We start from the raw sequence: 26,684 nt of genomic DNA on the forward strand, positions 1-26,684 counted from the left end.
ACTTTCCCTATGAACTCACTTCCGTTATCTGACCATACAATCCGTGGCATTCCATATCTAGGGAAATATTCTTTGAGAAGGATTTTGGCAGTTGATAGGGCAGTATTGTCCTTTAGTGGGTATGCTTTGATCCATCTGGAAAAAGCACAAACTACCACCAGGACGTATTTCAGATTATTACAGCGATCCATGTGAATGAAGTCTAACTGAATCACTTCAAAGGGGCAGGAAGGAGGAGCGAAGTGACCAGCAGGAGTTGGAGTTCCCTTGCCAGGATTATGCATCAGGCATACCATGCAATTTTTCACCACTCTCTCTGCACATTTACTGATCCCATCATTCTTCCAGACTGGAGCCAACATCTTACAGATTCCTTTAGAACTTATATGCGCTACTCCATGCGCCATTGTCACCACTGCAAGCACATACGCATCAGGCAACATCCAACGCTGCTGTTCTGTCAAATCAATCCAACACCCATTCGAATCCAACTTGCCCGTACTTTCTCTCCATGCACGTTTTTCCTCCTCAGTTGCCTCTTTCTGAATCTCTTTCACACTTTCCATTGTATCCTCACACATTCCAGATTCAGCAATCCACCTTGCAGACGTAGCAACATACATTCTGCTCATCATGTCTCTAGCTGTCTGTTTAGCAGTTTCATCAGCAAAAGCATTCCCACGACCAACATCATCTGTGATTGCTTTATGAGCACTGCACTTTACAATCGCAACTTCAGTCGGCAAGGTTAGAGATTCCAACAGATCGTTAACTAGCTGACCATGTTGAATCTTAGTCCCATGGGACGTAATGAAACTTCTTTCTTTCCACAAACGGCCAAAACTATGGGCCACGCCAAATGCGTACTGACTATCTGTAAAAACATTCACTCTCTTTCCCTTAGCTAAAACACACGCTCTGGTTAAAGCTATTAATTCTGCAGCTTGGGCAGAATTCTGACTCACTCTTGCAGTCTCCACAATCGTCTTCAAAGTCGTTACTGCGTAAGCAGCAGTCACATCACCATTCTCCAATTTAAAACATGATCCATCCACATACAGCGTGCCATCTGGATCTGATAATGGAGTGTCCTTTAAGTCAATACGTCCTTTTGTCTCTTCCTCCGTTCTAAAACAACAATCATGTGGCTCGGAATCACTCGACTCTTGATTAGCCGGCAACAACGTTGCTGGATTCAATACATTGCATCTTTTGATCTGAATATGACTCGCTAGTAATGTCAGCTCGTAACCAGATAGTCTCGCACTGGTAAGGTGTTGTGTCTTAGTTCGGTTCATGAGTGTATCCACCGCATGAGAAACCATGACCACTAGCATGTTGTTCATCACCAGACCAGCAGATTGTCGAATGGAAGCCGCAGCTGCCGCTGTAGCTCTCAAACAACTAGGTAACGCTCTAGCTACCGGATCTAATGTTGATGAAAAATACGCACAAGGGCGTTGTTTATCACCAAATGTCTGTGTCAGAACACTCAACGCGCAACCTTCTCTCTCGTGAACGTAGAGCGTGAATGGCTTGCTGTAATCAGGTGTACCTAATACAGGAGCTGAACACAGTGCATTTCGTAACTCAGAAAAGCTCTCCTGACATTCATCAGACCATGGCACCGGACTCGGAACATTTTTCCCAGTCAAAGCTACCAACGGTTTTGCTAAAAGAGAAAAATTTGGGATCCACTGCCTACAGTAAGAGGTAATACCTAAAAAGGCACGCACTTCTCTCTGCGTGCGGGGAACACTCATTTGCGTAATTGCTTTTATTCTCTCTGGGGTCAACTTCCTTCCCTCCTTTGACAAGAGATGACCTAGGTAGGTCACTTCTTGGCAGCAGTATTGCATTTTCGAAGGTGATACCTTGTGATTCAAATTAGACAAATGATGCAATAACGAGATCGTAGCTGCCTTGCAAGTTTCCTTATCATCAGCAGCCACTAGAAGATCGTCTACATACTGTACTAGGGCAGAGCCTGGAGGAAGGACAAAGGAATCTAACTGACTTTTTAATGCTTGACTGTAAATAGATGGGCTCTCACAATAGCCTTGTGGAGCGCGTTTAAATCTGAAACTTCGACCTCCTAGACAGAAGCCGAAAATATCTCTGCTATCCTCGGCTATCGGAATGCTGAAAAAGGCATTCTTCAAGTCGATGACTGAAAACCAAGTAGCTGTAGCAGGAATCAATGTTAACAAGGCGGTAATGTCTGGAACTACAGGAAACTGCGGGACCACAATCTTATTAACTTCTCTGAGGTCGATGACAAACCTGTACACTGGAGGCTTTGTAGGATCAGTTCGTTTCAAAATCGGTAATACAGGACTGTTACAGACATTTCCTCTCGTTTCTTCAACCACACCTTTCTTAATCAAGTCTTGTACAATTAATAGAAGTGCACGCTCACCTTCACTAGATATTTTATATTGAGGAATTCTTGGAAATTTTACATTTGCTTTCAAAGTGACTACATAGGGTGGTATTTCTAAAAGGCCTACATCATTAGGACCAGTCGCCCAAAGAGAATCAGGGAGTGAACGCAGCTCTGGCGGGAGTGCATCCATTGACAAGTACATCGGAGAGGTGATTCTTTTACCCAATGTAAGCTGTACTCCTTCCGGAGAACAGTACAATGTCGCATATAGTCGTTTTAACAAGTCTAAACCAAGCAGATTTTCATTACAACCCGTCGTCAAAATCAGGGGTGCTTTCAATTGACACGGTCCAACAGAAATAGACAAAGGACCAGATATGGGGTTGTAAACAGGGGCGCCTGAAAAACCTACAGAAACATTTGTTGAGCCGGACAAAGGTGCGCCAGGGAGTTTCGCATGAATGATAGAACTTTTTGCTGCACCAGTATCCAACAGAAACGGTTCGACTACACCTGATGTTGCTACTGCGACATAAGGCCCACTCTGACACACTGGAACTGATCCCTCTCTCTGTCCATGGCTGTCCTAGTACCCATTTTGCTGAAATCCCTCATCTACTTCACAATAGTCTTCAACAAGATATTGTTGATCTATTTTGCTGGGCAGACTGTCCATTTCGTTGATCAAAGTGATTGGAAGGACGATCATTCGTCTGTGGAGGCATAGCACCTCGCCCTCGACCTCTAGAATTTTGCACAGAACCACCACGACCTCTCTGAGCTGCTGCTGCATTATTTTGCGCTAAGATCGGACACTCATTCTTGTAGTGACCCTCTTTCTTACAGTACGCACACTGATTCCACTGATATTGAGGCCTCGGTGAACTATAGTCTGTTCTTTGATACGAACTCTGTTGCGTATTGATCTGATTCGTGCGAGGCGGATACGCCTGTTGCAAAAGAACTTTAGTTTTTAAATCTTTCGTTTTCTTATCTGATTTTTCTTTCTCCTCTTTATCCCTATTTTCATAATACTGTGCAGTTGCAAGTATTTGCGCAGTTGTAGAGACAGCCCACGCACTCTCGGAATCTTTTAATTTGTTGCATAGTTCAGGTAACAAATTATGCACGAACTTATCTACAAACAGTCTCTGTCCTCCTTCTGTGCTCATATCCTGACCACTATGATCTACAAAAGTCTCTTCGAACCTGGTGAAGAAGCCGGAGACACTTTCGTCTTTCTTCTGCCTGCATGCGGACAACTTGTCCCAATTAACACGCAATGCGGGCATCAGAGTCTTCATTAAGTCAATTATTCTACCTGGAAGATTAGCAATTAGAGGTTCGGGTTTTGCACCACCTACTTGCTGACCATCCGCTGCAATGATAGCTGCCCAATCACCACCTAGGGCAACTGGATGATTCTCTTTACGAATTTTAGCCCAAATTGGTTGCGGAACTACATTACCAAATAACATATCAATGTCCGCTAAGTTCATTATACAAGCTTCAACTGTCTGTGTTAATTCCTTATAGTATCCAGCAGGATTCTTACGCGGGTCTGGCAAGGCCTGTTTCACTGCTAGCACTTCAGCTCGTTTCCATGGAATGTGTATCCACACTCTTTGGAATTGGGCCGGAGCGGCTGCAATACCACGTACTGCATCAGCTTGTATAGCATCGCGCCAAATTGGAGGAACCTCCCTCATTGGATATTGGCGACTTAGCTTCGTCTTACTTTTCTCTAAATCTCTTGGTGAACGAAGTGATGGGTCATTTCTATAACTTAAAATCAGATCAATCGCTTCTTCTATATTTTCACCTACTATCATTCCTGCAGCAAACTCTTTCTGAACCTTAATTAAGTCTTCTAAATTCGATTCAACATCATCTTCTTCTATTTCCTCACGTAACAGCGAGCACATCTCATCAAAGACATACCGTTGCGTTGGTTCTTTCCACTGCATAAATGTATCTAGCACGTCTCTCGTACTGTATCTCCTACTCTTCGAAATCCATCTGAGAGCCGTGGAATCTAAAATTCCCCGTTCCTCAGTACTCGGAAGCTGACTACGTCTTTGAACAGAGTCAGAAGTAGGAGTCTTGATTAAAGTTTTATAGAAAGGAGACAGAATGTTAGAAACAGAATCAGTGATTCTTCGACGAACAGAAAGTGGAGTCAACACACTCGCAGACGCAGAGAACACAGTAGAGGTAGGAACAGATAGCGGGACAGTAGGAGTATCGAGGAAGATAGTTTGTGGAACAGTAGGTGTAAGCGAGACAGATACAGGTATAGAAGTCGGCAACCCAGGAGGAGGAGGAGCCGTAGGAACATTTATATTGACTACAGGAGGTACAGGAACTTGATTCTGAGGGGCAGGAGCAGGAATACCAGGTTGTCCAGCAACCGGCAATTGAACATTCGGTAAAGGTGGAGCCGTAGCACCTTGTGCATACGGTGGAGGTGACCTTAACAAATAAGACAACAGAGGATCATTTTCGGGGTCCTCTAGTATCTTAGCTGTTTTCGATGGCAAGGCAGGATAGCACTTGTCGATCGCTAAATTATGCTCTCTAATGGCTACCTCTATGGCCTTTTCAGACTCGTTAACTTGCAGCTGCTTAGCCGCTTGCTCCAGAGTCAACTCTTCTTGCTCTTTCTGTTCCTTCTTTAATCTCTTCATTTCTCTCTGTTTGGATTCTTTTCGCCAGTAACGGAAAGAATCAAACATTGCCGGCCGGGCTTTCTTCCTAAACAATTTCGCTTCTAAATTGTCAAGAATTTCGGGTTCAAAACTACCATGCAGTGGCCAACTAAGGACACCATCTTTCTTCGTATAGCGGACCCACACCTCATTATAAGATATAGGACCCACACCATGTTTACAGTACAAGTCATATAGGGGAGTCCCAATCGGAGGAACCAGACATGAGTCCTCCAATCGTGAGTAACTGTTGCAACCAAAGCAAAACAACATACAATTTCTCCGACTTACCATTTTGCAATCCGGAACACAAAACAAACAAAACACGAAACAGATATGTGCACTTGAACCAAGAACTTTAGGCCTACCAAAAGCGAACTGATGTATCGATACCCAAACTAAACCAAATAGATTATCGTAACCAGAACAACCAGTGATAATCTTACGAAACCAAACCAAACCAAGAACCAAAAAGGATTTTTAACAACCCTTACGAAGTAACCAACTAGCAACCACTAAATACTTAACTGAGGCACTGAAGACGTCACCAAGGAGAAACCCGTCACGTTTCGCCGTACTAAGGACTGCACCTCGGGTCCAAGACAGGGCGACGGTCAAGGCAACGGCCCACTGCAGCCGTCCTGAACGGGAACCCTCGTGGAAGAGAACTTCGGGCCACTTTTGCGATATGCCGGGATCGATGAAGTGGGGCGCCTCCCTCAGGAATCTTCACACGAAGCTTCTCGAACTCTTCAGGCTTTTGGACCGGTACCGAATGACGTCGCCCCACGTTGGGCGCCAATTGGAGTTCTGGACTTTTTGGTTCCGTCCAGAGGTGTCAGGGAACAACACCCAAAGACCCCGGAGTTCCACCTGCCTTGGTGCGCAAATGAACAGAAACACGGGCTTCTCGATGGTGGCGTCAAAGACCAAAGGTTTATTACTGCAGGGACACAGAAGTCACAGAAACCACACATGGGCAGATTCTAGGAGCCTGTTCAATTTGTACAAAGAGGGTTGCTCCTTATATACTAAATTTTAAGCTGGGGGCGAATTCTTTACATGTAATACATTCCCAAAACCTTTGTGTCTAAAACAATAAATATTTGGCGTTACACAGGAACCGTCGATAATATCTGATGCCAAACATCTACGAAGAGGGGTTCCCACTAGTTCATCACAATCCCTTGTCAATATTGCATTCAAGAGCCGGACCGCCTCATCGTAAATTTCGTTACCTCCCCCTAATAAAGATTCAGAAAGAAAGGAACGGAGCCAGGTGTGGAAGATAGAAAAGTGGGATAAGGGATGTTTGTGGGTTGTAAATGGGCAAGGCTACCGGCTTCGGCCGCCTAATCGTGATCGGGACAATGGACACGAGAACCAGTTCAGTAGGGCTGGCCTCGGGCAGAGGAGGCAGCCTTTGTCGAGTCATGCAGCTACAGCGTGATCTGGTTTAAGGTGCACGTGTCGTGAAAGAGGTGAATCTCCGGCTAAGGCTACGTGTCCTTAATCGAAATGAAGTGATCAGAGGTTATTGCGTATGTGAGGGCAAGAAACACAAAATGGGTGCCATGATCTAAGATGGATGCCATGAGTAGATCAGAAATGTGTTCATAACAGGAGTGCTCTTGCTCGTAGCATAGCGAAAACACCAGGATATGCTAAATGGATCATTTGCGGTTCGCTGATACCAATATTATGTATTTCCGACAATATTGAAAACACGGGTTCAAATCGTCACGGAACCTCAGTATGGTATAGTCCAAAGCTCTGTTTTTAATATAAATTCAGGGTTTTGGGTGGTCATATCACTGTAAATACAAGATTGGAAAAAAATATTTAGGAGGCTGGCTTAGTGTATGGTGCACCCTCATTTAAGCGGTGCACCTTGCACTGATCCAGGCAACCCTTATGGTGATTTTAGTATTCTTTGATAACCATGGAAAGCTCTCAAAGTAGTAGCTGTGAAAAGCAGCCTTCAGGAGGATCTTGAAGGAGTGTAAATCATCTTGTTTTACCAACGTGAATCAATAGTGTAAGTTAAAAGGAACCACACAGTGTTTATGTAAAAATAAGTCTATTTATTCACAACAAAAATCACTAACACATTGGTATATCTCCTACCCGGAGGTAACAATAGCACACCCAAGAATATTTTAAAACAATCAGGTAAGTACCACAAAATACAGTGGTCTCCAGGGGGTGACTAAACCATATTCTAAGAAAGTGAAAAAAGTGTGGGTATCCGTGCTAGAAGGAGCCTACCTTCCTACAACGTTAAAGAAATTCTAGTACAACTTGAATGCCAAGGCATTATTAAGCAGTGCATTTCACCAATGAACAATCCTTTCTTCCCATTAGCGAATCCAGATCATTCATATCGCTTAGTCTTACACTACAGACATTTAAACAGTCACACACGCACATTCGCAGTACAAAATTCACACAGAGGAGCACTAATGAACAACATTGTGCATAAAAAAATACAAAACAACATTAGACATTTCAAATGTCTTTTTCTGCCAAAACATAGAGCTTGAAAGCAGGGCTTTAACTGCATTTATTTATTTATTTAATTTATATGGCGCGTTATAGCCACCGGGGTCTCTAAGCGCTGTTTGTCCAGATTTACATAGTGAGGTATTGCATTCACTTGATCCCACCTGTACACCTAAGGTCTGCTCCATGCTTGTTTAAATAATACAGTTTTTAGTTTTTTCCTGAAGGATAGTAAGTTGCTTTCCTTCCTGAGTTCTGGAGCCAGTTTGTTCCATAAGGCTGGGAGTGTGTTGGAAAACGCACGACCCCCCACCGTGGTCAATTTAAAGCGGGATTGGGACAGAAGAGTGGCATCCGACGAGCGCAAAGTCCTACCCGGTGTGTAAGGGGATAGTCGGGATTTCAAATATTTTGGCGCTTTGCCATACAGAGCCTTGTGAATGATGCACAGTCCTTTAAAAACAATCCTCTGACGAATTGGGAGCCAATGTAACTCCTGCATCAGAGGAGAAGAATGGGCAGTCCTGGGTTTTTTTATAGATCAGCCTAGCTGCATCATTCATAACCCCCTGTAGTTTGTCCAGCAGCCGCTGGGGCAAACCTATATATAGGGAGTTCCCGTAGTCCAGCCTAGCCAAAATTGTGGCTGAGACCACGTGTCTCAAAGTAGAGAATGAAAGTAAGGCAGAGATCTTCCTTAGGTGTCTTAGAAGGCCTATACAAGTGCCCACCACCGTGGTAACTTGTTTTTCCATGGATAGTTTGTCATCCACATATAGGCCTAGACTTTTAACTGCGGACGCTGGTTTCGGTGGTGTACCCAGCTCCATAGGCCAAAATTTCTCGCTCCAAGGGTTGCCCGAAATGGAGATGGGCAACACTTCCGTCTTATCCGGATTGACTTTCAGAGAGTTCTCGGACATCCAGTTGACCGTGGCCTTCAGTATGTCCTGCAGCCTGGTGGACACTCCCGGGCCATCATCCAGCCGAATGATTATCTGGGTATCATCGGCGTAGTTGTACACTAGGCAGTCCATCCTATTCAGGAGAGCGATTAGTGGCTGCAGGTAGATATTGAAAAGTAGGGGTGACAAGGCAGAGCCCTGTGGGACCCCGCAGGTGATCGGAGCAGAGGTGGAAAGTAAATCTCCCAACTGTACTCGTTGCGTCCTGCCCTGCAAGAATGATGTAAGCCATGCATGTGCTGTACCCATGATACCAAAGGATCTCAACCGCGACAATAGCTGTTTGTGACACACGGTGTCAAACGCCGCGGAGAGATCCAGTAGTATCAGGGCGCTCGGTGTTTTTACATCAGCCCACACTTGGGTCACAAAAACGGCTTTTTGATTCCTTTGGGTATAAGAACAGCCCAGACGTGTTCCCTCCCTGCCTGGGTAACATCAATTGTACAAGAAACTGAACCAGAAACATTGCCCTATATCGGTGGCAAATACATTACTGACAATGGCTGGAACACACATCTAGACAGAGTAGATTGCATTGTCATGGGATTTGCAGAAAATGGCTACAAATTTAACGTCCAAAAAACGAATATTGCCCAGCTCAGCGTTCAGTGTTCTGTTCTTGGGATACGAGTTATCTAAGGAAGGAAAAAGCCTAGTACGGTATTTCTTAGAGAAATAAGCACTCCTACTTCCAGCCAAGAGCCAACACAATAAAAAAGCTAAACTCACTTTTGGGAGGAGCCACATTCAGATTATGCACAATAGATAAACCTTTTTGTTATTTAATATGTGCAGACTTCAAGCACACATTGGACACCAGAACATACACAGATTCTGAGACCATTGCAAACTGATATAATTGCACCAAAACGTTTAAACGCATTTGTTAACACCACTAACTTGCGGGGACCACAGACTACAGATGTCACTTTCAGGGAAGGCGATACTGTACCAATTGCATATAAATTGCATTTATATTCCAATGCAGAAATGCGTATTGCACCTACTAAAACAATACTGACTGCAGTTCAGACTGCTGTTATAAAGGAAAAATTATTGGCTCTGGGGAAATGCATAATTGTCATGACTCAAATTCCCGTCTTAGAGGTTGTTACAAAAGTCAGCGTTCCTAATGCTAAAGCCTAACATCTTAGATGGATACAGTGGGCCACCCCCTTAACACCTAGTGACATAGATTATTTATTTGACTCTACACTACAAACACCAGAATTTCTACATTATGTTGAATACCCCGTGCCCAATGACGTTTTGCCTCTTGACCAGTAAGACTTCATAGCCTAAACTGAAGATTCTTCCCAGCCCGCAGCTGGAACTTGCACAGTGATGAGGGGCAGAGAGATGGAGTCTTCCAGCCTATTAAAACATTTACACAATCAGAAGGTGATTGCACTGCACAGCAGGTGGAACTCAAAGCTCTAATTTGGGTACTCGAAAATACCGATCCAGAATTTCTCATACTAATAGTGAGTGATTCAGATTATTGTGTCCAGTCTCCTAATGAGCACTTGCACTATTGGCGCTTGAATGGATTCAGAGCCTGTAAAGGGAACATTTTCAAGCACAAGTTGCTTTGGGGATAGGTGGCACATTCGGAAGAATGTTTGCCACAGGTTCATGTAATACATACATTGAGTCACTAACATGTTGGTATACAAGTTGCTGGGAATTCACTGGCTGATGTATCCGCAAAGGCACCAGTCCAGACTACTGGCGTAGCTGCTATTCCTCGTTCCAATACGAGAGTAGATGGACACATCATGGTAGTTGTCAATACCTCACGCACTGGCACTCCCATTACCTAAACAAATATCTAGCTTAATATTTCTACCTACTGAGCGCACAAAATATACAAATTGCTTGTATTCCCAGAGTGGGGGATCAAGTGATTCCATATTCAGACTGCATACTAGAAATGATCGGTAGCTGCTCATTAGTTGTTAGTTTTAGCCCTTGCAGGTGTGGCAGCCACAGTTTCACTAGTACAGTAGCACTATTGGTGGCCAGGTCTCTACAAACAGACCAAGCAATATGCCCTTAGCTCTGACATTTGTCAACAAATTAAAATTTCCACCACAACATGCCAACTGCAAACACCTCTCCTACTTTCAAACAAGCCATTGGCTTGTGTGTATTTCAACCACTGTTGGGCACTCAACTCTGCTGACTCCTTTAAATACATCTTGTTAGCAGTGAATTTGTGTTCTAGATTCCTATGGGTATGGCCACAGTGATCGGCTGATGGACGAGCTGTTAAAAAAGGTTTGCAAGTCTTCAACTGGACATATGCAGTAGCAGCATTCCACTCAGACCAGGCACCGGCAATTGCCTCTGGTGCTCACCGGGATATTATGTAAATATGTGGCTGTGCATTACTTCTCACCATATCATCCTGAGGGTAATGTGATTGTGGAGAGGAAAAACTGAGACTTAGAGCAGTCTTTAACATTTCACAGTATTAGGCATTAGAGTATTAGAGTATTAGTATTTGGGAGAGGATGTGGGTTGACAGCAAGGGCGGTCGACCTCAAATGTTGGGAACCAAGTTACAGTCTCAGCAAGGTTGCACAACATCCTGTGATTCTGTGCAAATCACTTAGTCTACCTATGCCTAACAAAAATGACTGTGTCCTCATGTAATGCAGCTCGGGTAAAGCACTCTGATACTCGATACCTTTGGGTCAAGTTTGCGCTATATAAAACTGCATAAAATAAAATAATAGGTTCAGGTCGTAGTCGGATCCATCATCTGTATGGAGTCCAAAGAGCTTTAAATAATCTGCCTAGACGATCCTTGGGTGGCCACACTCCGTATGAACTTGACGGAGCTAATTTAGAAAAGGCATTAACTGTAGTTGATAACAAGATGACTATGTTGTCAACTAGGATTTATTCTCTGAATAACATTAGGTATTCGGCAACTGACATCATAAAAAGTGACATGTCCCTACTACAAGAAGGGCATAATTAGCTAAGGTCAATTATACCATTACACTAGCCATTATAGACATTAAAAGCAGGTCGCGTGCCATGAAAATACCAAAATGTGACTGATTTATTTTCGCCTTATAATCTAACATGCTCACAAAAAACAAAGGCAAAAAAGGATGGGGCATACACAATGTTAAGCACAGAACATTTAAAGAAATTACCTTTACCTGAAATACCATCTGCAGAAAGGTAAAGGCTTATCTCTCTGCTAATCCCACAATTTCATTTCACGTCTTGCCTGAAACATTCTCAAGTAGGCAGATTAGGAGAGAGATATGTCCATAAGAGATCCATAAGAGATCCTACCTTTCATTTTCAGACGTGTGTTCCAGACCTTGATAATCCTGGCACAGTGGCGGCGGATACGCCTTTTGAGATTAATAAATGTTTGGCTATCATACAGGAACTGAAAGACTAATGAGATGTCCATTCGAACAAACTCATGAAATGTTCGGCCACTAGAGAACTGAAGGTGCAACAAGCAATTCATTTCTGAATTCCATAGACAAAATGGAATTTAGCCCCTCCTACAGAGCGCTAGTGCAAGTCCCGGCAGTTTAAGGTACCAGAACAGTACTTTTGCCACTGCTTGCTGGTTGTGAACACAAGAGATGTGTATCCATAGATCGAATACACCAACACCACGTGGCCAGACCTACATAGTAGGCCCGGAGGATTCCTGGGTAGTTATCTGTTTCCTCTCACTACCACACAGGAAATCTCTATGCAAACATTACATAATACTGAAATTTCTACTTCTGGGCGGGGATATCAGACACTGAAGTTTCACTACATCCAGTTACAGCTAGCAACACCAGACACAAACTGTATTAGAATTCAGAGTCTTCAATTATCCCTCCTAACACTTAAGTTGTTTATTATGATCCACCAGTTCAACTTTGCCCATGAGGTTCCTGTTTTTCACAGATTACCTCTGGCTATTTTGCAAACATAGATTACTTTTCTTCAGAATCGTCAGAAAAACCATTGCATGGGATCAGTGCATTTATTTTTTTACTAACCAGTCTTACGTTGCTCCACCTTGGATTTACGTTTGGATTGCCATTTCATTGCTTTTCCTTTTTGTTGTTTCTCCCAGAATGCTATCCTGTTGATCTAGTTTCCGAGGTACCGAAGCCTCACTCTTCATCACATAAAGTGCAAAGAGATGGTCCCTTGTGAACATTTCTGCTTTTCCAATCATGGATGGCATTGTTTGGGATAACGTCTTTTTTGGTCCTACTGAGACTTTACACATCCATTATTATTTTTTTATCTCACTAAGTGACATTATAACTCCTGGCAGCTTGTCTGATGGTTGAGATGTAAAATATGTTATTACGATGCTTTGTTAGTTAGACTATTATACTGTATTTGAAATTGAAGATATGCATGTTGAAACAACTTATAATGGTGAAATGTACTGTTATCATTGGAATGCACACCAATATTTAAACAGACCTGGTACTCCACATGCAGTTTTTATCTAGACACAATTGGAACATTGACCAACATTACCAGTGAGTAGCTCAAAAACACATACCTGCAAAGTTTGTTTCTATCAACAACTGTGCAAACCTAGTGTCCTATAAAAACGTTCCCCTTCCCCGGCCGGGAAAGAAAAATATGCTGACCAAAACAAAATGGATTTATTTGGCTTATTTTATTTCCCAGTTGTCTGTACAGTTACAAATTTTGGAAAAACAATATTGTTTTGAAATCTGTTTGGGTAACAAAAGATTGGCAAGTTCAGGGCAATGAGGCTTTGTTTAGAGTGTGCCTAATACAGAGACAAATGATTTTTCTGAACAAAACAGTACAGAAAACACAGTGCCTAGACTTGGCTAAAATAAAGGATATGAATACACAAACATTACCACAATTGCAAATATTGGTAAATGGCAACAGTTTACAAATTAGACATAGGACCAGCTTAACAACATGATACAGAATGGTACATACAATTCTTTATATTCCGGTCCAGAGGGGTGGCTAGTGTGGCCACCCCTCTGGTTGTCATGCAAATATCTTAAACAACGCGAAGGGCAAAACAAATAGGCAGACCTGGTTACAGCATTCCACTATAGAGGAGGTAAAAGAACACGTGCTCTCCTTTCAGAATACATGGATATACAGGACTTTTTGTTAGGTCTGAGAAACCCAAACCATAAACGCTTTTTATATGCCATACATATAAAAGGAACCTTGGAAAGCTTCCCAGCAGAAAGTTCCTAAACTGATAAATGAAACTGACAGAGCTAATTTAGAAAAGGCATTAGCTGTAGTTGATAACAGGACATTGTAAACAAGAATTTATTATCTAAATAACATTATTTCTTCTGAAACTAATATCATAAAAAGTGACATGTCCCTCCTACTACAAGGGCAAAATCAGCTTAGATCAATTACGCAATTAAACTAGGCATTATCAACTTTAAAAGCCGATCGTGTGCCAATGAAACACCTAAATGTGACTGGTTTCTTTTCGCCTTATAATCTAACATGCGCACAAAAAATAATGGCAAAAAAGGATGAAACTTACACAAGGTTAATCATTTTTTTTACTTGTTTTTATTAATCACTGCATCCAGCTTATCACTAACAATGATATGTTGCAATGCAACTTCCTGGCCCGGTATGGGTTTAAGACGGTCTGGCACTCAGGATTTCTGCGCGGATCCCGAGGGGTGGCAATTCTGCACGAAGAGCGTTCCCCCTTACCCTGGTTAAGGCATATACTGACCCACAAGGGCTTTATATGGCGATATCTGGCATGGTGGAGGGCTGTCCTCTGAACGTCCTGAATCTCTACATCCCGCCTGCCCTCCTGTCCCCGATGCTTCGGTGCCTCACACAGGTTATTTCCTCCTTCCAGAATGGCCTTGCGGTGGTTGGTGGCCGTCCTGCAGCCCCAGCGGGATACGACCGGTACCCCGTCTGCGACCCTAATCTCCACCGCAGCGGCCCTAGCGAGCTGGGCCTCGGCTCGGGGGCTCTGCGATGTGTGGCGAGTCTGGAACCCCCGCACGTCGCAGTACACCCACACGTCGGCCTCCCAACATACCCCCTCCCACATCGACCTTCTCCTGCTTCCGGCCACCGACTGCCATCTGGTCTCGGGCGCGACTATCCTGCCCAGGGGACTGTCCGGCCATTCCCCTGTCTCCCTCCGACTTGGCTTCGCACCGACGGGTCCATGACCAGTATGGCATTTCAACGCATGGTTCCTGCAGGGTCCCGCACTGGTGGGCACGCTTGAGCAGGAGTTAACCCACTACTTCTCCACCAACGAGGGCTCGGTTCCCTCGCCTGGCACCCTATGGGAGGCCGGCAAAGCTGTAATTCGCTGGGTGGCAAGAGGGCTTGTCCACGCCAAGCGGATGGACCAGCTGTCCCAGCTCGCAGATGTGGAGTCCCGGGCTGCCCAGCTGGAGGCTGAGCAGGCCCTTGCCGGCTGCGAGGACCCCACTCGGTAACTGGCGCTGATGCGAGAGGAGATCCGCCAGATCTCACTAGACTCTGCCTAAATGCTGTGGCGTTCGTCGGTGGCACGGGTGTACGGTTGGGGCAAAAAAAATGAAAAGCTCCTCCATAACTTGGTCTCCTACCCCAAGATCCACCACATTTTTCCGGAAGTCCGTGCCCTGGATGGCACCCTTCCGGTAACCTCTGCGGCCATAGCAGGAACCTTTGCAGATTTTTACGCCCGCCTCTACGCAGTGCAACCGGCTGACGCATCCTTAACTACCCTCCTGTGTGGAGCTGGTGTCCGTCTCCTTTCTCTTGCTCCTGAAACCGCAGAGGCCCTAGAGAAGCCCTTCACCTTAGACGAAGTCCGGGAGGCTATCCCCCTCCTGCACCCTGGTAAGACGCCTGACCCAGACGGGTTTCCTCAGGAGTATTACGCTGCTTTTCGAGATATCCTAGCCCCCCAACTGTTGGGCCTGTTTCGACACGTAGTGGAAAATGGCTCCTTTCCCCCCCGAAACGGACTTGGCCACGATTGTGGTCATCCCCAAGACCCAACCGCCCTCTACGAACTGTGTGGACTTGCGTCCAATTTCACTTATTAACACCAAAATCAAGCTCTTCGCCACAATACTGGCCCAGAGGCTCAAGCTCTATCTACAGGATCTACAGGATCTGGTCCTCCTGGACCAATGCAAATTTATGCCGGCCAGAGGCACTCACCACTTTATCCACTGCCTCCACCTGGCCTTGGCCCACCGTGCCCACCTGACCTCATATGTGGCCCTCCTCTTCCTCGACTTTGAGAAGGCCTTTGACACGGTGGGTTGGGCATATCTGCAAGGCGTGATGGAGGCGATGGGCTTTGGCCCGCGGTTACGCCGATACATTGGGATCTTGTATGCCAACCCCAGGGCCCGGGTGATGGTCAATGGGGCGCTCTCAGAGGTATTCCCGATCTGTAGAGGCACGCGCCAGGGGTGTCCCCTCTCCCCACTCCTGTTCGCGTTAGCGATGGAGCCCCTGGCAACGTTCATCCGACAGGACCCCCTCGTCCAGGGATGGGCCTGGAACGAAATAGCCCTCTACGCTGACGATGTGCTCCTTTATCTAGCTGACCCGGCGACTTCGGGTCCAAAATGCTTGCACTTCCTCCTTGCCTTCAAGAGAGTCTCCGGCCTTCGCCTCAACGCAGCCAAATCCACCTTGATCCCGCTGCATCCTTCTCGAGACTGCTATGATTGGCAGTCGACCATCCCCCTCAGGCACCACTCGGTTAAATACCTGGGGATATGGATGGCCCTCCTGCCGGAACTGGAATGGGCACTGAACATCACCCCCCTGGTGACTCGGATGAGGTCTGACCTTGAAAAATGGCAAACCCTTCCCCTCAACCCCCTGGGACGCAGTGCGCTATTCAAAATGATGGTCCTCCCCCGCTTCCTCTATATCCTGCAAAACGCTCCTGGCTCCGTGAGCTCGACGGGGCCCTATCCCGATTCCTTTGGGGTGGCGGAAGACGCGGGTCTCCCTAGCACACAGTCGCTTCCCCTCCGTTGACGGGGGCCTGGGGGTTACTTACCTATATCTCTACTACCGTGCCACCAAACTGATAGTTATCCACGACAGGTACGCGGGCGGCTGGTCCGACCAGGCGTACAGCGTGGAACTAGAGGATACAGATTTCTCACAGATCCAAGTGTTTCTCTACGGAAGCCTGGTGCCACAAACAATGGCGCCCATCACTAGAGCGGTCCTCCGGGCCTGGCCTGGCGCGCCGCCCTGCGTCACACTGGATGGGACCATAAACTCACTCGTCAGACGCCACTCTGGCACGGTACCTGGCTCCGGGAAGTGTCGTCCCAGACCGGATTTCGTCGCTGGGACCTCATCGGCGTATCGGGCCTTGGAGAAGTCTGGGTGGAGGACCATATCCGTGCATTTGCATCCCTACAACAGTGCCATGCCCTCCATACACACCTCCCCTCACCGACCACCCTCCCAGAGTTCAGCCCGCTGGAAGCGCAACTGACGATGGGGAATCTGGGCAGAGGAGGAGTATCCCGCATATATCGCTCCCTCGTAAATAATGGCCCCGCGTCCTTAGACCAGCTGTGCACCCGTTGGGAGGGATGGGTGGGCCCCCTAGAAGAGGCAGATTGGAGGATGCCCTAATGGCTCCATGCACCCTGACCACGTCCTCCAGACTGCGTCTGGTACAGACTTACTATCTACATGCAGCTTACCTCACCCCGAAGCGACTCTTCCGCGCCCGTTTACGCCCTTCTTCAGACTGCCCGAGATGTGGACTATCCCCTGCTGATTTTTATCACATGGTGTGGTTATGCCCAGCGTTGGAGAGGTTCTGGAGAGGAGTGGAGCGGGAGCTCACGCAGGCCTTGGGCTGGGAGGTTCCCCACGACCCATTGCGACTGCTGCTGGGGATCTTTGATGGCCTAGATGGGTCAAGAATGGAAAAACGCCTACTGGGAACGGCGGTGGCCGTGGCCAAGAAGGAAATAGCGTGCCACTGGTCACGAACCGCTGCACCCACTGTGGGGGGGTGGAGGAGGGGGGTGGATTGGTGTGGCGACCAGGAGGAGGCCCTATTCGAATCCCAAAGTTCTCCAGAGATGTTCCCCAAAATATGGGGGAAATGGTTCAACACGATCCCGCCATAAGTCCAGGTGTAATGATTGTCTTACGGTGTGACTTTACTGTTGTACACAATGAAATGTTGGACTGGAGTGGACTGACCCCGCCTGTATGTCTTGCTGATTTTGATCCACTGTCTCTCTTGAATTGTAAGCTGCTGTCAATGAATTTCTTGCTGTTTTAAAGTTGATCAAAAAAAAAAACAATGACATGCATGTATGTGTGCATGTTCTATAGTCGTTTTGCATTATGAGTTTTTGACATGACATTCCATTTTTCCACCTGATCACACTACCGGGGGGGGCAAGTTACTTTTGTTTTGAAACAGCAGTAAAGAAAAATGTTAATAGGGTCTGAATCCTGAACAAAAACGATAACCAAAATAGGGAATCTGGATTCCCCCTTATCTAACCCCGCCCCCTCCCTATCCCCATCTTGGCAGCAACAGGCAGGCAGGCAGTACTGTACCTCTAATACAGTGCACCTGTGCCTTATTTGTGCTTCATGTGTTCATGGTGTGAGAGGGTGTATATGCTGGTGATGAAGTGGGCCTGGTAAACTGAACTATGCATGCTCTCATTCTCACTCTGATTTATTACTGTAGACACTGCAGTCAACATTTGTCCCCAATCCAAGAGATAACTCACCGCATTCTTATCTGAACGTACTGCTCTGAGGCGGCATTCCTCAGCTACCCCACACACAATGTTAATCATAGAAGATTTAGAGAAACTACCTTATAGTGGCTGAAAGACCATCTGCGGAATGGTAATAGGCTTATCTCACTACCAATTTCTACATTTTATTTCATGTCTTGCCGCAACCATTTTCAGGTAGGCAGATATGAGGTGTTTGGTGAGAGATATGTACATAAGACATGGATCCTACCTTTCAATTTCAAATGTAGCAATGGAAAAACTGAAGTATTTCTCACCGGAAACAAATACGAAACTTCCTTTATCCATTCCCTTCATGGCGTTTGTAATGCACCTATTGCCAACTTAGGGGCCAATTACAATGTCAAATTGGAAACTCTACCGACCAGATGGGTTTCGGAATCATTTCTGACCAAATTGGGTTGCGCAAGTCCGACCGATTACGGTGCTTCCCAACATCATTCGGTCGGACTCACATTGACTTCAATGGGAGCCTGTGTTTCGGACAAGAACACAGGCTCCCATTGAAAAAAAGGGTGGTTGAGGAATACCTTGCACCCTATGGCAGGCACCCCATAGTGCCTGCCACACCGTGCATGGTTGTAAAGAGGGGTCGCATGGATACCACCATGGGTACATCCACGGGCCACAACCGGAGGCCTCAGGGTGAAGGGGGGCCTTCTCTGGGCCCCCAAAGTCAGATTCTGACAGCTGTTGCGTGTCGGGCAAACCGATTCGGAATGGCTGTCATTGTAATCGCTCGGTCGGAATCCGTGTCCATAGAGCTGTAATATTAGTCTGCAAACAACTCTGGCTGTTCGAATGCCGATCACAACCAAATCAAACAGCCCGGTTTCCCTGCATTATAATCTGTCGCTCGGAAATGTATCCGGTTCGGTCAGACACATAGGCCCGAATCGGATTCGGAGCATCCGAGCCCATTCGGAGCCTTTACAACCGACATCATAATCGGCCCCTTAGTATGTTATCTGAACTGTGCCCCAGCTGCTTTGATTCAGCCGGCATTCAGATTGCTTTCAAATGGAAGTTATTTGATGCTGAATGACAAAGGATGTTGTGGGATGAAACAGGCAGTACCCTTTGTGGTGACGGTTTCCAGGGTTGTGACTTGCTGTCATAACATGTTTGTAACGAGGCAGGGGCGCCTACCTCGCATGACTGGTGGAACCCTCACCCTGCTGACCATCCACCGACTCCTTCTTTTCAGTCAGGACGGTGGGACGAAGGGCGACGCGATCCGGAAGACGACGACAGCAACAGCGGCTCCTTTAACTGGGCATTTTCAGCAGAGGAGGAGGACACTCCCCGAAGGACGTCAGAGCAACCATATTGGTCAAAAGCAGGGAAGTGACGTTCGTTGGGTGTGCAAGCACCCCGGAGGAAGAGAGACAGGCGGAAGCAAGAGGAACGGAGGATGGAGGCGAAACCGAAGAGAACGTGGAGAAAGCCAACCCGGAGGAACAACGCGGAGAAGACGGAGAGGCGGAAGTTGGAGGGAAGCCAGGAGGCCAACGACCCTGCGGACCGCCGTGCCACGCTCCCGAGGGAGGAGTGTGGCTGTCACAGGTACGGCGGCGTTGGGCAGCTTGGTTGGGGAGGCAAAGCGAAAGCATGTGAATAGTGCACATAGTCCCTGTTCGTTCCTACCCTGTGTTGTTTTCCTGACCCCTCCGCCCCCCCTTCCCTGTTCCTACCTTTTCTACCCCACCTCACTGGCACCACAAGCACTGTAAATATTCGGAAGCACGATACACTGGGTTTCCCTCACTTACCCCGGACCCCCTGGTGCAACCCCATAGAGGGCTGGACACTAACGGCTCCCCTTTTCTGTTGGTTTCTTTCATGCACCCGAGCCTGAGGCAGCGGAGAGACCACCCCTTACCGGAGACACCTGGGAGAACAAGCGTTCATCACCCGCTTAAAGGAAAGAGAAAACTACCGCCACGGACCCCAGCGTGTTCGCCCGAGAGAGACTGACACTTAGAAACAGAAAGACGTTGATGTCTAAACCTGCTCGAGCCATAAAAATAAAACCATCTTTAACCCCAGTACCTGGTGTCACGGTCGTCCCTACTCCCACGCCCACAATGTTATTTCCAGCTGCAAGTACATTCAAAGAGGTGATGATTTGGCCTTTAAGAGCTATTTTTAATGTGAACTTTTATAAGTTGAGCAGGATATAAACGCCTTATTGTTCCAGAAGGAGGTTTCTTTAACATCTGCTGGAGACACTTTTGATCTCCAAGTTCCAAGGTCTTCTTCGGAAACGTAATTGCCACTACCCACTACCCTTCCTCAACATTTTGGAGAGCTTTTGCACTGCATATTTAAAGCATCTAATACAGCGAAAGTAGTACACTTTTTTTAACCCCTTCGCTGCTCATGACGAGCTCAGCTCATCATGCAGTACACTGGTCGTGTGCTCATGACGAGCTCAGCTCGTCGTGAAATAATGTATTTGAAGGATCTGCAGCACAGGAGGGGAATTGCCTTAGCAGTCATGTGGTTAAGTGACTGGGTCTTGATTTGTTAGCAAGTTCCAGACTGCCTTCAGAGTGATTCCATCTTTTATACACTCAACGATTTCTTACGTTTTTGGAGGCATACCTTTGGTACTTTTTTCAGATTGTAGGTATTTTGGTTCTATTTTTGCTGCTCCCAATAGATGTTACACCTCGTGGCCAAACGGTAATGGAAACTGCTACACCTGCTGCTGTGTCGTAATGCAGTGTTTTGCTCTGGCTTTGCTTCAAGAACTAAATGACAACTGGTCTTTGTCCTTTCACTTTGTATGGTTACATTGCATTAAGCGTGGGTTCTGCTGTCTACTGTGCACTTCCAAGCGTTCTCTAGGTATATGCCTGAATCAGTTCTCAAACTGTAATACTGCCAAGGTTGTATATGCTATTTCATGTCCTTGCAATCAAAGCTACATAGCACAAACTAACCAAGAGATCTGAATCCGGATTTGCCAGCACCAAAGCCACCTCCGATACAGGACACCCAACGCAACACATGTTGAGCATTTCATTGATAAAGGAATACGAAGTTATCAGCATTATTAAACCTATCACCAAGAGGCAGAGACATAGGTACCATCCTCAACAAAGAAGAACTCAAGTGGATATTATGAACTAATAGCTTGCACACTGGGATCAATAAAATGTAGGACTGGACCTCCTTTAATTGTGGACTTGCCATTTCAGATATTTGGATCATATGGACCCGCATTCGTCCTTCCCATACCTTGATCAGCTTTCTAGTATTTGATGCGCATGTCTCACTCCACCCGGCTGGCTGGGGCAACACGGCGTGACATGTATCCTAATTATTGCTATTTTTAGAGCTTTAGATCCTTACTAGTGTGTGCACTACCTTGGAATTAAAAATTTGCGAACATACGTGACAAGAATTTTCAATTCTATTAAGGACACGGAGGTGAGGATTATGCTTTCTCATTTCTTTATTAGAAATGCTCAGCAGTCAATTAGAAAACAGTATGGAAAAACAAAACTACAATACCCATGAGTACTTGGGTATCACATGACAGATCATAGAGTTACCAGTATAAAACGTCTCACAGAGAATACCAAATCCTCTTTCTTTGGTGACTAAAACAGTTCAAATGAAAAAAGGGCAGTGCAATATGAAGATCAAAATGGTAGTACCCAGCGACACCAGAAATCAATTGGGATGAAGGACCGGATGCTTGCAGTCGTAGACAACTGGGGATTGAAGATAACCGTCAGGCAGGTCGAACCAGGCTGGACAGAAGCCTCTATTTAAAATCAGAACCTGAAAATGATATAGAGCCATATTACACATTCTTTGTGTGCAGAGAAAATTAATAAATAGGGGGTGCAATAACAAGGATCAGTAATCAACAAAATGTGATATGCAAGTAGCAATAATCAATAACAAGTTAACACATGCAATAAACAGAAAACATGGGTGGGATAATCCTCGCCTCTGTACCCTTAATTGAAAATTCTTGTCACGTATGTTTGCAAATTTTTAATTCTATGTCAGGACCGGAGGCTCCGTTTATGCTTGTTCAAAGCTGATCCACCACAACAGAAGCAATATGTGCAATTGGTTTATAATAAAAAGTCTTAAACACAGAATCAGATGACCAATCAGCGGCCTTCATGATGTCAAGCAAAGTCACTCCCATGGAAAAGGCTTTAGAAGCCATAGCCCCCGTGCTGAATGTGCACCAAAAATAGAGACATCAATACCAGCCTCAGTCATGAGCCATCTGACCCAACGGGCCAATGTAGCTGGGGTGACAGGACAAAAAGGCTTCTGTAAGCAAAATAACAATTGATCCTGACGAAAAGGAGCAGTACTCACCTCATAATCCTTAACACATTGAACTACGCAAAGTTTGGGATTATTGGGAAAAGATGGATAGGTAACAGAAGACGTATTACATTTAGTGTTGAAGAAAGAAAGAGTATGTATTCCTTTTCTATAAATATATTAACTTGAGGCTGAATCCTGTTTCCTTAAATGCAGAGTGCCATCATTCAGATGTCAAAGAGTACTCCAGTTTAGGATTATTTCAAAAAGATCTTTATTGATGCGGATTTGAACACAAACAGCCGACACGTGTTTCGCCCTGTGTGGCGAGTGGCGCCAGGGCTTTCTCAAGGCTGTAACGAAGGAAAGATTGTATTTTATTAGAAAAATTGATATGTGTTTTAGGTGACCCCAAAAGAGCAGGAAAAAGGAAAGGAACCAAAGAGTGCAAAGTAGTGAGTGAAGGAGGGGGAATCCTAAAAAGTTTTTTACATTTTTACATTATTTACATTAGAATAGAATGTCAAGGATAAACTCCTAGACAGAGCTCAGAAATTTCAAGTAATTGCTGATTATTTATCAAGAAACAGGAGGGTAGTGATAAGGAAGGAGTGAAAATACTAGTAACAACAAGCGGTATTTGCATACAGCATTAGTGATCAGATGTTATAGATCTAATATTGTGCAGTAGTTCCAAGTGATACATGCGCCTTTGCTATAGCAAATCCTATTTTCCTTACTAAAAAAGACGAAAATGAGGTTTTTAAAGAGGGGAATACAGAACACCCAAAGTATCAGTGCAGAAGAATAGCTTTGAACTTTTCCAAAAGCATTCTTAAAAACAATACCTATTCCAATTTTATTTAGACATTCTAGGCCATATGTAGGTGGCCAAATACCGGTCGGTAACGGCCGATTTCGGCCGTTACCGACCGGTATGTGTAGTTTCAGATGTAGGGGGCCAGAAAATTACCGATTCTGAATATTTACCGAATCGGTAAATTTACCGAATCTGTAAATTACCGAATCGGTAAATGTACAGAATCGGTAAATGTACAGAATCGGTAATATGGGATGTAGGTGGCAGTGGAAACAGTGCCACAGGCCCTTAGGAATTCGTTATTTACCATGAAATACAATGGCATGGTAAATAACGAATTTCTGTGTACATGCACGATACCGATTCGGTAAATTTACCTATTTGTCAAGGGGGACAGGGTGTCACTTTGACACCCTGTTGCACCCCTGTTTCTGGCTTGTGTGCCATGTGGCACACATACATGCCCTAAGGGCATGTATGTGTGCCACATGGCACACAAGCCAGAAACAGGGGTGCAACAGGGTGTCAAAGTGACACCCTGTCCCCCTTGACAAATAGGTAAATTTACCGAATCGGTATTTACCGATTCGGTAATTGCCATTGATTCCTATGGGCCTCAAGGCCCATTGGAATCAATGGCAATTACCGAATCGGTAAATACCGATTCGGTAATTACCGAATAATAACGATTCGGTAATTGATACCGAACAATTACCTACATGGCATGGCATCGGTAAAATTCGGTATTTACGATTCGGTAAATGCCATTTACCTACATATGGCCCTCTGTTTGTTTCTTCAATTTTCTTCATTGTGTGTACTCAACATCAGTAGTTACTCAAGCTTAGTTCTGTTGATAAAATGCATCATTTACCATTTGTTTTTTTTACAAGTAATTCACAGTTTCTCATCATTAAATCCTTCATACAATTTCATACAATTTTATAGTATTTTATAGTCACAAGTAATCTTAAACCATTGTTATGGAATTTATACAAAACAATTGTGGTAAAAGTTGCCACATATGTGTTTTTCCCCAAAGTCAGCTGGGAGTCTATTGTTTTTTTGTTTTCCACATTCTAAGCGGCAAGTTTTTTTTTGTTTTTTTAAAGTTTCAAACTTCCATTGGGACATAGGTCACATTTTAACATTTGAAAGGGAACTGAGGAGGTAGTTTTAATTTATAGATTTCAAACATTTTTTAACTGTTACTTTTTATTGCTTTCAGGGAACGTGAAAGTTAATAAAATTACTCATCCTCAGACTCATCCTCGACATCCCACGCACCAGCCACATCTCCGGACATCTGAGAGACCTGCATTGGCTCCCCGTCAACAAAAGAATCACCTTCCGCCTCCTCACCCACGCACACAAAGCCCTACACGACCAAGGCCCGAGCTACCTCAACAACCGAATCAACTTCTACGCTCCCAAACGCCACCTCCGATCAGCCAACCACGCCCTCGCCGCCGTCCCTCGCATCCGAAGAGCGACAACAGGAGGAAGGTCCTTCTCCTACCTGGCCGCCAAGACCTGGAACTCCCTCCCGACGTCCTGCGCCTGACCCAAGACCACCTCTCCTTCAGGAAGAAGCTGAAGACCTGGCTGTTCGAGCAGTAACGGCATCCCCCTCCCCCCAGCGCCTTGAGACCCTACGGGTAAGTAGTGCGCTCTATAAATGTCTTTGATTGATTGATGACAAATGTGCTGGTCTACAAGAAAACGCGATAGAGCTTATGCGCCCCTGTTCAAGTGACATTGTTAAAAAGGCGCTAATGCGGGTAGAAGTGTCAAACAACTGCAATTAACACGATTTACTGGTCGAAAGGCAGATAGCATATTCAGCGTGACGAGCATGATGGCGCTTGTGCGCCTCAGGAGGTTTCCCATTGTTTATCAAGCAAAATGTACAGAGCAAAGAGTAAATAAATCAACCCAGTAGAAACGGCTTTACTCTAAGAGTACGTTAAACAAGAACGGGAGGGGAACAGAGACCACAAATGCACTCAAACCTCACTTACTTGGAGTTAAATCTCCTTCGTTCTGAAGTGTTTTCAGAGGGATGCAGTATGTAGCGAAAGTCCTGTGATGAACTTCTATGCCACCGGCTGATTTATTTAACCCGCATTTTCCGGAAGTGAACCGGAAGCGAAAGAGGTGGTTTTGGTTTTGTCGAAAACCTCCGATCTTTTAGAAAATACAATTTATCGATTGTTTCTTTTTGCGGTCATGATAGTCTTCAGACATAAATTGCCAATACTGTTTATTTTCCAAGATTCTCAAGATGACCTGGATATTGAAAATATCTTGTGTGGGGTAAAAATAGATATCGAAAACGGACTTACTATTGTTATCATTTGTAACGGAGGCAGCCTGCCATATTGAAAGGTGTTAGAACTGAGTCAGATCGATATATGTACATAAAGACCGAGGAAAAATGAGGAAAAAATAAATAATCTACTACAAATCAAAAGGTAGGGAGGAGGAATATGTGTCTAGTTTGTTCCCCAGAGTAGTCTTATTTATCATAAGTGGGCATAGACACTTGTAACTGCGTTACGCACAGTAGTGTAGATAACCCTCATAAACGTTATGGATTAAGGTAATGAGGTTTATGTTGATTCTCCGCCCCACATAAACGTTATGGCATTTATCATTGGGTCATCGTTTGTGCTGTATGCCTACCTCAAGCCTGAGGTCAACTCTGGAGTAACGCAGCAGTGTCCAGAGAAGGGTGAAGTCACAATGAAGGGTTATTATATTAAAAAACACACCTACGTCGATTGAGTCAATTTATTATAAAGCTGACTTGGTGTGGTATTAAAATTCATATGGGTATACTCTTGGACCTAGTTACTGGGTCCTAGTATATCACTTCAAAAACAAAAATAAACTGTCAACATGTTTCTGCTCCTTTTGGCCCAGCCGGGTCTATGGAGCATTCGTCAGGACAAACATAGAAGTTAAAATAGTGCTCACACCCTTTTTGTGTGGTATATTAGTGGATCAATTATTCTCACTGTGGTCTAGAAGGTTCAATTAAACCTAGAAGGAAAACACAAATAAATTCTATTTGTATAATTCTGTGGCTCCTATTTGTGTCATTTAATCACACTATATGCAAAACAAACAAATTGAATGCACTGTTGCTTACATATACAATTCACTGAAATTTAGCGACAAAAATGG

At 45.1% G+C, this 26,684-nt stretch overlaps 1 protein-coding gene across 1 annotated transcript in view; it reads right to left on the minus strand.

Annotated features, from left to right (window-relative positions):
• Nucleotides 1-26,684, minus strand: part of GGH (gamma-glutamyl hydrolase) — a 227,472-nt gene that overhangs the window by 191,237 nt on the left and 9,551 nt on the right. The gene's annotated exons all lie outside the window — the stretch shown is intronic.

Source organism: Lissotriton vulgaris, chromosome 4_1 (genome assembly GCF_964263255.1).
Source record: "Lissotriton vulgaris chromosome 4_1, aLisVul1.2, whole genome shotgun sequence".
In the NCBI taxonomy this organism is placed as follows: domain Eukaryota; kingdom Metazoa; phylum Chordata; class Amphibia; order Caudata; family Salamandridae; genus Lissotriton; species Lissotriton vulgaris.